This window comes from Triturus cristatus, chromosome 11 (genome assembly GCF_964204655.1).
Source record: "Triturus cristatus chromosome 11, aTriCri1.1, whole genome shotgun sequence".
In the NCBI taxonomy this organism is placed as follows: Eukaryota; Metazoa; Chordata; class Amphibia; order Caudata; family Salamandridae; genus Triturus; species Triturus cristatus.
In genome coordinates, this window is record NC_140594.1 from 1,140,422,593 (window position 1) to 1,140,435,287 (window position 12,695).

General features: G+C 44.9%; 3 non-coding genes across 3 annotated transcripts; all 3 read left to right on the top strand.

Moving 5' to 3' along the window:
• The first annotated feature begins 1,651 nt into the window (after window positions 1–1,651).
• TRNAG-CCC (transfer RNA glycine (anticodon CCC)) lies at window positions 1,652–1,723 on the top strand. The gene has a single exon. It is a non-coding gene; the product is annotated as a tRNA-Gly (tRNA).
• Window positions 1,724–3,239: 1,516 nt separating this feature from the next.
• On the top strand, window positions 3,240–3,311 carry TRNAG-CCC (transfer RNA glycine (anticodon CCC)). The gene has a single exon. It is a non-coding gene; the product is annotated as a tRNA-Gly (tRNA).
• A 1,527-nt stretch (window positions 3,312–4,838) lies between these two features.
• On the top strand, window positions 4,839–4,910 carry TRNAG-CCC (transfer RNA glycine (anticodon CCC)). The gene has a single exon. It is a non-coding gene; the product is annotated as a tRNA-Gly (tRNA).
• The last annotated feature ends 7,785 nt before the right edge of the window (window positions 4,911–12,695 follow it).

A 12,695-nucleotide genomic window follows, 5' to 3' on the forward strand; every position in this document is an offset into this window, starting at 1 on the left:
TCATTGAACTCGGGGTTGTAATCTTTAGAACCGAGAGCAACCACATCATAGGGCGTTGGTGGTATAGTGGTGAGCATATCTGCTTCCCAAGCAGTTGACCCGGGTTCGGTTCCCGGCCAATGCAGTGCAAATGTTTATATGTTCTCCAAGCAGGATTTGTTTTAATGCAACATGTCACAAAACGGAAATATCATGAACAGATTAATCAGACGTTAAATTTAAAAAAAAATGAAATACTTAGGCAGGCATCTCGATCGCCCCATCTGCTACATTCATTGTCCTATTAGATGCTATTTTCCAAAAAGCAGAGTCACCACTCACATGTGCTGGTAATAAATATGTTGCGGGCGGTAGACAATGAAAGGGCTGAACCCCGACCAGACATTCTAACTCTAGCATCTCTATATTAAAAAGCATTTCTAGGCAATATCTAGCATGTGAATAAAAGTAGGCAAGATCCACCGATGAATCTGGCAAAAGTCCCCAACGATTTTGTGCACACTTGTTCTCTCACCTGAATGCAGCGCCACCTTGTAGCCATCGGATGTAACTGCAGCTCACAAAATGTTATATCAGAGAGCAAGTTGAGAGGACTCCAAGAGGCAGATGTCCATGGAAAGAGCCTCTCACGACAGCAGGAAGGTTGGGTATTTCAAGATGGCAACATTTCCTGTCCAACGTCCTCACGTCCCGAACGCTCCCAAACGCTCAAAAGCCTCACACCGGGCAAGCCCTCACCGGGTAGATCTCTGGCTCCCAGTTAAAATCAAATCCTGAGCATGCTAGCGCTAGGATCAAAGAGAGAGGAGAGGGTTAGAGAGCTGCTATCTTGGTAAAGGCCTGAAACTGCTAGTTCCCAAGAGGGTCTGCACTTTCAGTTATGACTGACTGTGAGACGAGAAGATGAAGATTTTCTGCTCCCAGCATACATTGCAGCATGCTTAGGCAAATGAGGAGCGAGACCCACCAATCCCTCGCCACTTCGCTGAAAGCTCCTCCTCTGCATAAAGAGAACACTTTTACAAGGGAGCAGAGTGGCGCAGCGGAAGCGTGCTGGGCCCATAACCCAGAGGTTGATGGATCGAAACCATCCTCTGCTATAATATTTCTTGTTTTTTCTTCTGAGAACCAATCTGTCATTTCCACGCTACCAGCAAGGAAAAGCGCAGGCTTGTGCTAGCTATGTGAGAAAAGACTTCTCAACTATCTGTCTCTGCTGAAATACAAGAGAGTGATCGCCAAAGGATCAACCCCATACTTTGAAAGTAAAGATACCCAATTATAAGCATAAATGACTGGTGGGACCGTCACACGTTTTTCTGGGCATGCTTTGAATGTCATTCTTGCCTTTTCGTTCTGCTCTTATCATTCTCCTGGGCATTTCATGGAAGGCACTCTCTTTCTCTTCGCTGCTTTGCTTCCAATGCTGCCTAAATATGTTCATTTCCACTATTTGTACTACTGCTTTCCATTTCTTCTCTTCTGCACAGATTTGGCCTTGGTTTCAATCCCCAGTTTCTTACCCTCTACAAGAAACTTTCTACTGCTTTTCATGTTGGTATCTAAACCAAATGCACCATTGAAACTGGTGCAAGATAGTCATTGAACTCGGGGTTGTAATCTTTAGAACCGAGAGCACCCACATCATAGGGCGTTGGTGGTATAGTGGTGAGCATAGCTGCTTCCCAAGCAGTTGACCCGGGTTCGATTCCCGGCCAATGCAGTGCAAATTTTTATATGTTCTCCAAGCAGGATTTGTTTTAATGCAACATGTCACAAAACGGAAATATCATGAACAGATTAATCAGACGTTAAATAAAAAAAAAAATGAAATACTTAGGCAGGCATCTCGATCGCCCCATCTGCTACATTCATTGTCCTATTAGATGCTATTTTCCAAAAAGCAGAGTCACCACTCACATGTGCTGGTAATAAATATGTTGCGGGCGGTAGACAATGAAAGGGCTGAACCCCGACCAGACATTCTAACTCTAGCATCTCTATATTAAAAAGCATTTCTAGGCAATATCTAGCATGTGAATAAAAGTAGGCAAGATCCACCGATGAATCTGGCAAAAGTCCCCAACGATTTTGTGCACACTTGTTCTCTCACCTGAATGCAGCGCCACCTTGTAGCCATCGGATGTAACTGCAGCTCACAAAATGTTATATCAGCGAGCAAGTTGAGAGGACTCCAAGAGGCAGATGTCCATGGAAAGAGCCTCTCACGACAGCAGGAAGGTTGGATATTTCAAGATGGCAACATTTCCTGTCCAACGTCCTCACGTCCCGAATGCTCCCAAACGCTCAAAAGCCTCGCCCTCACCGGGTAGATCTCTGGCTCCCAGTTAAAATAAAATCCTGAGCATGCTAGCGCTAGGATCAAAGAGAGAGGAGAGGGTTAGAGAGCTGCTATCTTGGTAGAGGCCTGAAACTGCTAGTTCCCAAGAGGGTCTGCACTTTCAGTTATGACTGACTGTGAGACGAGAAGATGAAGATTTTCTGCACCCAGCATACATTGCAGCATGCTTAGGCAAATGAGGAGCGAGACCCACCAATCCCTCGCCACTTCGCTGAAAGCTCCTCCTCTGCATAAAGAGAACACTTTTACAAGGGAGCAGAGTGGCGCAGCGGAAGCGTGCTGGGCCCATAACCCAGAGGTCGATGGATCGAAACCATCCTCTGCTATAATATTTCTTGTTTTTTCTTCTGAGAACCAATCTGTCATTTCCACGCTACCAGCAAGGAAAAGCGCAGGCTTGTGCTAGCTATGTGAGAAAAGACTTCTCAACTATCTGTCTCTGCTGAAATACAAGAGAGTGATCGCCAAAGGATCAACCCCATACTTTGAAAGTAAAGATACCCAATTATAAGCATAAATGACTGGTGGGACCGTCACACGTTTTTCTGGGCATGCTTTGAATGTCATTCTTGCCTTTTCGTTCTGCTCTTATCATTCTCCTGGGCATTTCATGGAAGGCACTCTCTTTCTCTTCGCTGCTTTGCTTCCAATGCTGCCTAAATATGTTCATTTCCACTATTTGTACTACTGCTTTCCATTTCTTCTCTTCTGCACAGATTTGGCCTTGGTTTCAATCCCCAGTTTCTTACCCTCTACAAGAAACTTTCTACTGCTTTTCATGTTGGTATCTAAACCAAATGCACCATTGAAACTGGTGCAAGATAGTCATTGAACTCGGGGTTGTAATCTTTAGAACCGAGAGCACCCACATCATAGGGCGTTGGTGGTATAGTGGTGAGCATAGCTGCTTCCCAAGCAGTTGACCCGGGTTCGATTCCCGGCCAATGCAGTGCAAATTTGTATATGTTCTCCAAGCAGGATTTGTTTTAATGCAACATGTCACAAAACGGAAATATCATGAACGGATTAATCAGACGTTAAATAAAAAAAAAAATGAAATACTTAGGCAGGCATCTCGATCGCCCCATCTGCTACATTCATTGTCCTATTAGATGCTATTTTCCAAAAAGCAGAGTCACCACTCACATGTGCTGGTAATAAATATGTTGCGGGCGGTAGACAATGAAAGGGCTGAACCCCGACCAGACATTCTAACTCTAGCATCTCTATATTAAAAAGCATTTCTAGGCAATATCTAGCATGTGAATAAAAGTAGGCAAGATCCACCGATGAATCTGGCAAAAGTCCCCAACGATTTTGTGCACACTTGTTCTCTCACCTGAATGCAGCGCCACCTTGTAGCCATCGGATGTAACTGCAGCTCACAAAATGTTATATCAGCGAGCAAGTTGAGAGGACTCCAAGAGGCAGATGTCCATGGAAAGAGCCTCTCACGACAGCAGGAAGGTTGGATATTTCAAGATGGCAACATTTCCTGTCCAACGTCCTCACGTCCCGAATGCTCCCAAACGCTCAAAAGCCTCACACCGGGCAAGCCCTCACCGGGTAGATCTCTGGCTCCCAGTTAAAATCAAATCCTGAGCATGCTAGCGCTAGGATCAAAGAGAGAGGAGAGGGTTAGAGAGCTGCTATCTTGGTAGAGGCCTGAAACTGCTAGTTCCCAAGAGGGTCTGCACTTTCAGTTATGACTGACTGTGAGACGAGAAGATGAAGATTTTCTGCACCCAGCATACATTGCAGCATGCTTAGGCAAATGAGGAGCGAGACCCACCAATCCCTCGCCACTTCGCTGAAAGCTCCTCCTCTGCATAAAGAGAACACTTTTACAAGGGAGCAGAGTGGCGCAGCGGAAGCGTGCTGGGCCCATAACCCAGAGGTCGATGGATCGAAACCATCCTCTGCTATAATATTTCTTGTTTTTTCTTCTGAGAACCAATCTGTCATTTCCACGCTACCAGCAAGGAAAAGCGCAGGCTTGTGCTAGCTATGTGAGAAAAGACTTCTCAACTATCTGTCTCTGCTGAAATACAAGAGAGTGATCGCCAAAGGATCAACCCCATACTTTGAAAGTAAAGATACCCAATTATAAGCATAAATGACTGGTGGGACCGTCACACGTTTTTCTGGGCATGCTTTGAATGTCATTCTTGCCTTTTCGTTCTGCTCTTATCATTCTCCTGGGCATTTCATGGAAGGCACTCTCTTTCTCTTCGCTGCTTTGCTTCCAATGCTGCCTAAATATGTTCATTTCCACTATTTGTACTACTGCTTTCCATTTCTTCTCTTCTGCACAGATTTGGCCTTGGTTTCAATCCCCAGTTCCTTACCCTCTACAAGAAACTTTCTACTGCTTTTCATGTTGGTATCTAAACCAAATGCACCATTGAAACTGGTGCAAGATAGTCATTGAACTCGGGGTTGTAATCTTTAGAACCGAGAGCAACCACATCATAGGGCGTTGGTGGTATAGTGGTGAGCATAGCTGCTTCCCAAGCAGTTGACCCGGGTTCGATTCCCGGCCAATGCAGTGCAAATTTTTATATATTCTCCAAGCAGGATTTGTTTTAATGCAACATGTCACAAAACGGAAATATCATGAACAGATTAATCAGACATTAAATTAAAAAAAAAATGAAATACTTAGGCAGGCATCTCGATCGCCCCATCTGCTACATTCATTGTCCTATTAAATGCTATTTTCCAAAAATCAGAGTCACCACTCACATGTGCTGGTAATAAATATGTTGCGGGCGGTAGACAATGAAAGGGCTGAACCCCGACCAGACATTCTAACTCTAGCATCTCTATATTAAAAAGCATTTCTAGGCAATATCTAGCATGTGAATAAAAGTAGGCAAGATCCACCGATGAATCTGGCAAAAGTCCCCAACGATTTTGTGCACACTTGTTCTCTCACCTGAATGCAGCGCCACCTTGTAGCCATCGGATGTAACTGCAGCTCAAAAAATGTTATATCAGCGAGCAAGTTGAGAGGACTCCAAGAGGCAGATGTCCATGGAAAGAGCCTCTCACGACAGCAGGAAGGTTGGATATTTCAAGATGGCAACATTTCCTGTCCAATGTCCTCACGTCCCGAACGCTCCCAAACGCTCAAAAGCCTCACACCGGGCAAGCCCTCACCGGGTAGATCTCTGGCTCCCAGTTAAAATCAAATCCTGAGCATGCTAGCGCTAGGATCAAAGAGAGAGGAGAGGGTTAGAGAGATGCTATCTTGGTAAAGGCCTGAAACTGCTAGTTCCCAAGAGGGTCTGCACTTTCAGTTATGACTGACTGTGAGACGAGAAGATGAAGATTTTCTGCACCCAGCATACATTGCAGCATGCTTAGGCAAATGAGGAGCGAGACCAACCAATCCCTCGCCACTTCGCTGAAAGCTCCTCCTCTGCATAAAGAGAACACTTTTACAAGGGAGCAGAGTGGCGCAGCGGAAGCGTGCTGGGCCCATAACCCAGAGGTCGATGGATCGAAACCATCCTCTGCTATAATATTTCTTGTTTTTTCTTCTGAGAACCAATCTGTCATTTCCACGCTACCAGCAAGGAAAAGCGCAGGCTTGTGCTAGCTATGTGAGAAAAGACTTCTCAACTATCTGTCTCTGCTGAAATACAAGAGAGTGATCGCCAAAGGATCAACCCCATACTTTGAAAGTAAAGATACCCAATTATAAGCATAAATGACTGGTGGGACCGTCACACGTTTTTCTGGGCATGCTTTGAATGTCATTCTTGCCTTTTCGTTCTGCTCTTATCATTCTCCTGGGCATTTCATGGAAGGCACTCTCTTTCTCTTCGCTGCTTTGCTTCCAATGCTGCCTAAATATGTTCATTTCCACTATTTGTACTACTGCTTTCCATTTCTTCTCTTCTGCACAGATTTGGCCTTGGTTTTAATCCCCAGTTCCTTACCCTCTACAAGAAACTTTCTACTGCTTTTCATGTTGGTATCTAAACCAAATGCACTATTGAAACTGGTGCAAGATAGTCATTGAACTCGGGGTTGTAATCTTTAGAACCGAGAGCAACCACATCATAGGGCGTTGGTGGTATAGTGGTGAGCATAGCTGCTTCCCAAACAGTTGACCCGGGTTCGATTCCCGGCCAATGCAGTGCAAATTTTTATATGTTCTCCAAGCAGGATTTGTTTTAATGCAACATGTCACAAAACGGAAATATCATGAACAGATTAATCAGACGTTAAATTAAAAAAAAAATGAAATACTTAGGCAGGCATCTCGATCGCCCCATCTGCTACATTCATTGTCCTATTAGATGCTATTTTCCAAAAAGCAGAGTCACCACTCACATGTGCTGGTAATAAATATGTTGCGGGCGGTAGACAATGAAAGGGCTGAACCCCGACCAGACATTCTAACTCTAGCATCTCTATATTAAAAAGCATTTCTAGGCAATATCTAGCATGTGAATAAAAGTAGGCAAGATCCACTGATGAATCTGGCAAAAGTCCCCAACGATTTTGTGCACACTTGTTCTCTCACCTGAATGCAGCGCCACCTTGTAGCCATCGGATGTAACTGCAGCTCACAAAATGTTATATCAGAGAGCAAGTTGAGAGGACTCCAAGAGGCAGATGTCCATGGAAAGAGCCTCTCACGACAGCAGGAAGGTTGGATATTTCAAGATGGCAACATTTCCTGTCCAACGTCCTCACGTCCCGAATGCTCCCAAACGCTCAAAAGCCTCACACCGGGCAAGCCCTCACCGGGTAGATCTCTGGCTCCCAGTTAAAATCAAATCCTGAGCATGCTAGCGCTAGGATCAAAGAGAGAGGAGAGGGTTAGAGAGCTGCTATCTTGGTAAAGGCCTGAAACTGCTAGTTCCCAAGAGGGTCTGCACTTTCAGTTATGACTGACTGTGAGACGAGAAGATGAAGATTTTCTGCACCCAGCATACATTGCAGCATGCTTAGGCAAATGAGGAGCGAGACCCACCAATCCCTCGCCACTTCGCTGAAAGCTCCTCCTCTGCATAAAGAGAACACTTTTACAAGGGAGCAGAGTGGCGCAGCGGAAGCGTGCTGGGCCCATAACCCAGAGGTCGATGGATCGAAACCATCCTCTGCTATAATATTTCTTGTTTTTTCTTCTGAGAACCAATCTGTCATTTCCACGCTACCAGCAAGGAAAAGCGCAGGCTTGTGCTAGCTATGTGAGAAAAGACTTCTCAACTATCTGTCTCTGCTGAAATACAAGAGAGTGATCGCCAAAGGATCAACCCCATACTTTGAAAGTAAAGATACCCAATTATAAGCATAAATGACTGGTGGGACCGTCACACGTTTTTCTGGGCATGCTTTGAATGTCATTCTTGCCTTTTCGTTCTGCTCTTATCATTCTCCTGGGCATTTCATGGAAGGCACTCTCTTTCTCTTCGCTGCTTTGCTTCCAATGCTGCCTAAATATGTTCATTTCCACTATTTGTACTACTGCTTTCCATTTCTTCTCTTCTGCACAGATTTGGCCTTGGTTTCAATCCCCAGTTTCTTACCCTCTACAAGAAACTTTCTACTGCTTTTCATGTTGGTATCTAAACCAAATGCACCATTGAAACTGGTGCAAGATAGTCATTGAACTCGGGGTTGTAATCTTTAGAACCGAGAGCACCCACATCATAGGGCGTTGATGGTATAGTGGTGAGCATAGCTGCTTCCCAAGCAGTTGACCCGGGTTCGATTCCCGGCCAATGCAGTGCAAATTTTTATATGTTCTCCAAGCAGGATTTGTTTTAATGCAACATGTCACAAAACGGAAATATCATGAACAGATTAATCAGACGTTAAATTAAAAGAAAAATGAAATACTTAGGCAGGCATCTCGATCGCCCCATCTGCTACATTCATTGTCCTATTAGATGCTATTTTCCAAAAAGCAGAGTCACCACTCACATGTGCTGGTAATAAATATGTTGCGGGCGGTAGACAATGAAAGGGCTGAACCCCGACCAGACATTCTAACTCTAGCATCTCTATATTAAAAAGCATTTCTAGGCAATATCTAGCATGTGAATAAAAGTAGGCAAGATCCACCGATGAATCTGGCAAAAGTCCCCAACGATTTTGTGCACACTTGTTCTCTCACCTGAATGCAGCGCCACCTTGTAGCCATCGGATGTAACTGCAGCTCACAAAATGTTATATCAGAGAGCAAGTTGAGAGGACTCCAAGAGGCAGATGTCCATGGAAAGAGCCTCTCACGACAGCAGGAAGGTTGGATATTTCAAGATGGCAACATTTCCTGTCCAACGTCCTCACGTCCCGAATGCTCCCAAACGCTCAAAAGCCTCCCCTCACCGGGTAGATCTCTGGCTCCCAGTTAAAATCAAATCCTGAGCATGCTAGCGCTAGGATCAAAGAGAGAGGAGAGGGTTAGAGAGCTGCTATCTTGGTAAAGGCCTGAAACTGCTAGTTCCCAAGAGGGTCTGCACTTTCAGTTATGACTGACTGTGAGACGAGAAGATGAAGATTTTCTGCACCCAGCATACATTGCAGCATGCTTAGGCAAATGAGGAGCGAGACCCACCAATCCCTCGCCACTTCGCTGAAAGCTCCTCCTCTGCATAAAGAGAACACTTTTACAAGGGAGCAGAGTGGCGCAGCGGAAGCGTGCTGGGCCCATAACCCAGAGGTCGATGGATCGAAACCATCCTCTGCTATAATATTTCTTGTTTTTTCTTCTGAGAACCAATCTGTCATTTCCACGCTACCAGCAAGGAAAAGCGCAGGCTTGTGCTAGCTATGTGAGAAAAGACTTCTCAACTATCTGTCTCTGCTGAAATACAAGAGAGTGATCGCCAAAGGATCAACCCCATACTTTGAAAGTAAAGATACCCAATTATAAGCATAAATGACTGGTGGGACCGTCACACGTTTTTCTGGGCATGCTTTGAATGTCATTCTTGCCTTTTCGTTCTGCTCTTATCATTCTCCTGGGCATTTCATGGAAGGCACTCTCTTTCTCTTCGCTGCTTTGCTTCCAATGCTGCCTAAATATGTTCATTTCCACTATTTGTACTACTGCTTTCCATTTCTTCTCTTCTGCACAGATTTGGCCTTGGTTTCAATCCCCAGTTCCTTACCCTCTACAAGAAACTTTCTACTGCTTTTCATGTTGGTATCTAAACCAAATGCACCATTGAAACTGGTGCAAGATAGTCATTGAACTCGGGGTTGTAATCTTTAGAACCGAGAGCAACCACATCATAGGGCGTTGGTGGTATAGTGGTGAGCATATCTGCTTCCCAAGCAGTTGACCCGGGTTCGGTTCCCGGCCCATGCAGTGCAAATTTTTATATGTTCTCCAAGCAGGATTTGTTTTAATGCAACATGTCACAAAACGGAAATATCATGAACAGATTAATCAGACGTTAAATTTAAAAAAAAATGAAATACTTAGGCAGGCATCTCGATTGCCCCATCTGCTACATTCATTGTCCTATTAGATGCTATTTTCCAAAAAGCAGAGTCACCACTCACATGTGCTGGTAATAAATATGTTGCGGGCGGTAGACAATGAAAGGGCTGAACCCCGACCAGACATTCTAACTCTAGCATCTCTATATTAAAAAGCATTTCTAGGCAATATCTAGCATGTGAATAAAAGTAGGCAAGATCCACCGATGAATCTGGCAAAAGTCCCCAATGATTTTGTGCACACTTGTTCTCTCACCTGAATGCAGCGCCACCTTGTAGCCATCGGATGTAACTGCAGCTCACAAAATGTTATATCAGAGAGCAAGTTGAGAGGACTCCAAGAGGCAGATGTCCATGGAAAGAGCCTCTCACGACAGCAGGAAGGTTGGGTATTTCAAGATGGCAACATTTCCTGTCCAACGTCCTCACGTCCCGAACGCTCCCAAACGCTCAAAAGCCTCACACCGGGCAAGCCCTCACCGGGTAGATCTCTGGCTCCCAGTTAAAATCAAATCCTGAGCATGCTAGCGCTAGGATCAAAGAGAGAGGAGAGGGTTAGAGAGCTGCTATCTTGGTAAAGGCCTGAAACTGCTAGTTCCCAAGAGGGTCTGCACTTTCAGTTATGACTGACTGTGAGACGAGAAGATGAAGATTTTCTGCACCCAGCATACATTGCAGCATGCTTAGGCAAATGAGGAGCGAGACCAACCAATCCCTCGCCACTTCGCTGAAAGCTCCTCCTCTGCATAAAGAGAACACTTTTACAAGGGAGCAGAGTGGCGCAGCGGAAGCGTGCTGGGCCCATAACCCAGAGGTCGATGGATCGAAACCATCCTCTGCTATAATATTTCTTGTTTTTTCTTCTGAGAACCAATCTGTCATTACCACGCTACCAGCGAGGAAAAGCGCAGGCTTGTGCTAGCTATGTGAGAAAAGACTTCTCAACTATCTGTCTCTGCTGAAATACAAGAGAGTGATCGCCAAAGGATCAACCCCATACTTTGAAAGTAAAGATACCCAATTATAAGCATAAATGACTGGTGGGACCGTCACACGTTTTTCTGGGCATGCTTTGAATGTCATTCTTGCCTTTTCGTTCTGCTCTTATCATTCTCCTGGGCATTTCATGGAAGGCACTCTCTTTCTCTTCGCTGCTTTGCTTCCAATGCTGCCTAAATATGTTCATTTCCACTATTTGTACTACTGCTTTCCATTTCTTCTCTTCTGCACAGATTTGGCCTTGGTTTCAATCCCCAGTTCCTTACCCTCTACAAGAAACTTTCTACTGCTTTTCATGTTGGTATCTAAACCAAATGCACCATTGAAACTGGTGCAAGATAGTCATTGAACTCGGGGTTGTAATCTTTAGAACCGAGAGCAACCACATCATAGGGCGTTGGTGGTATAGTGGTGAGCATAGCTGCTTCCCAAGCAGTTGACCCGGGTTCGGTTCCCGGCCAATGCAGTGCAAATTTTTATATGTTCTCCAAGCAGGATTTGTTTTAATGCAACATGTCACAAAACGGAAATATCATGAACAGATTAATCAGACGTTAAATTTAAAAAAAAATGAAATACTTAGGCAGGCATCTCGATCGCCCCATCTGCTACATTCATTGTCCTATTAGATGCTATTTTCCAAAAAGCAGAGTCACCACTCACATGTGCTGGTAATAAATATGTTGCGGGCGGTAGACAATGAAAGGGCTGAACCCCGACCAGACATTCTAACTCTAGCATCTCTATATTAAAAAGCATTTCTAGGCAATATCTAGCATGTGAATAAAAGTAGGCAAGATCCACCGATGAATCTGGCAAAAGTCCCCAACGATTTTGTGCACACTTGTTCTCTCACCTGAATGCAGCGCCACCTTGTAGCCATCGGATGTAACTGCAGCTCACAAAATGTTATATCAGAGAGCAAGTTGAGAGGACTCCAAGAGGCAGATGTCCATGGAAAGAGCCTCTCACGACAGCAGGAAGGTTGGGTATTTCAAGATGGCAACAATTCCTGTCCAACGTCCTCACGTCCCGAACGCTCCCAAACGCTCAAAAGCCTCACACCGGGCAAGCCCTCACCGGGTAGATCTCTGGCTCCCAGTTAAAATCAAATCCTGAGCATGCTAGCGCTAGGATCAAAGAGAGAGGAGAGGGTTAGAGAGCTGCTATCTTGGTAAAGGCCTGAAACTGCTAGTTCCCAAGAGGGTCTGCACTTTCAGTTATGACTGACTGTGAGACGAGAAGATGAAGATTTTCTGCTCCCAGCATACATTGCAGCATGCTTAGGCAAATGAGGAGCGAGACCCACCAATCCCTCGCCACTTCGCTGAAAGCTCCTCCTCTGCATAAAGAGAACACTTTTACAAGGGAGCAGAGTGGCGCAGCGGAAGCGTGCTGGGCCCATAACCCAGAGGTTGATGCATCGAAACCATCCTCTGCTATAATATTTCTTGTTTTTTCTTCTGAGAACCAATCTGTCATTTCCACGCTACCAGCAAGGAAAAGCGCAGGCTTGTGCTAGCTATGTGAGAAAAGACTTCTCAACTATCTGTCTCTGCTGAAATACAAGAGAGTGATCGCCAAAGGATCAACCCCATACTTTGAAAGTAAAGATACCCAATTATAAGCATAAATGACTGGTGGGACCGTCACACGTTTTTCTGGGCATGCTTTGAATGTCATTCTTGCCTTTTCGTTCTGCTCTTATCATTCTCCTGGGCATTTCATGGAAGGCACTCTCTTTCTCTTCGCTGCTTTGCTTCCAATGCTGCCTAAATATGTTCATTTCCACTATTTGTACTACTGCTTTCCATTTCTTCTCTTCTGCACAGATTTGGCCTTGGTTTCAATCCCCAGTTTCTTACCC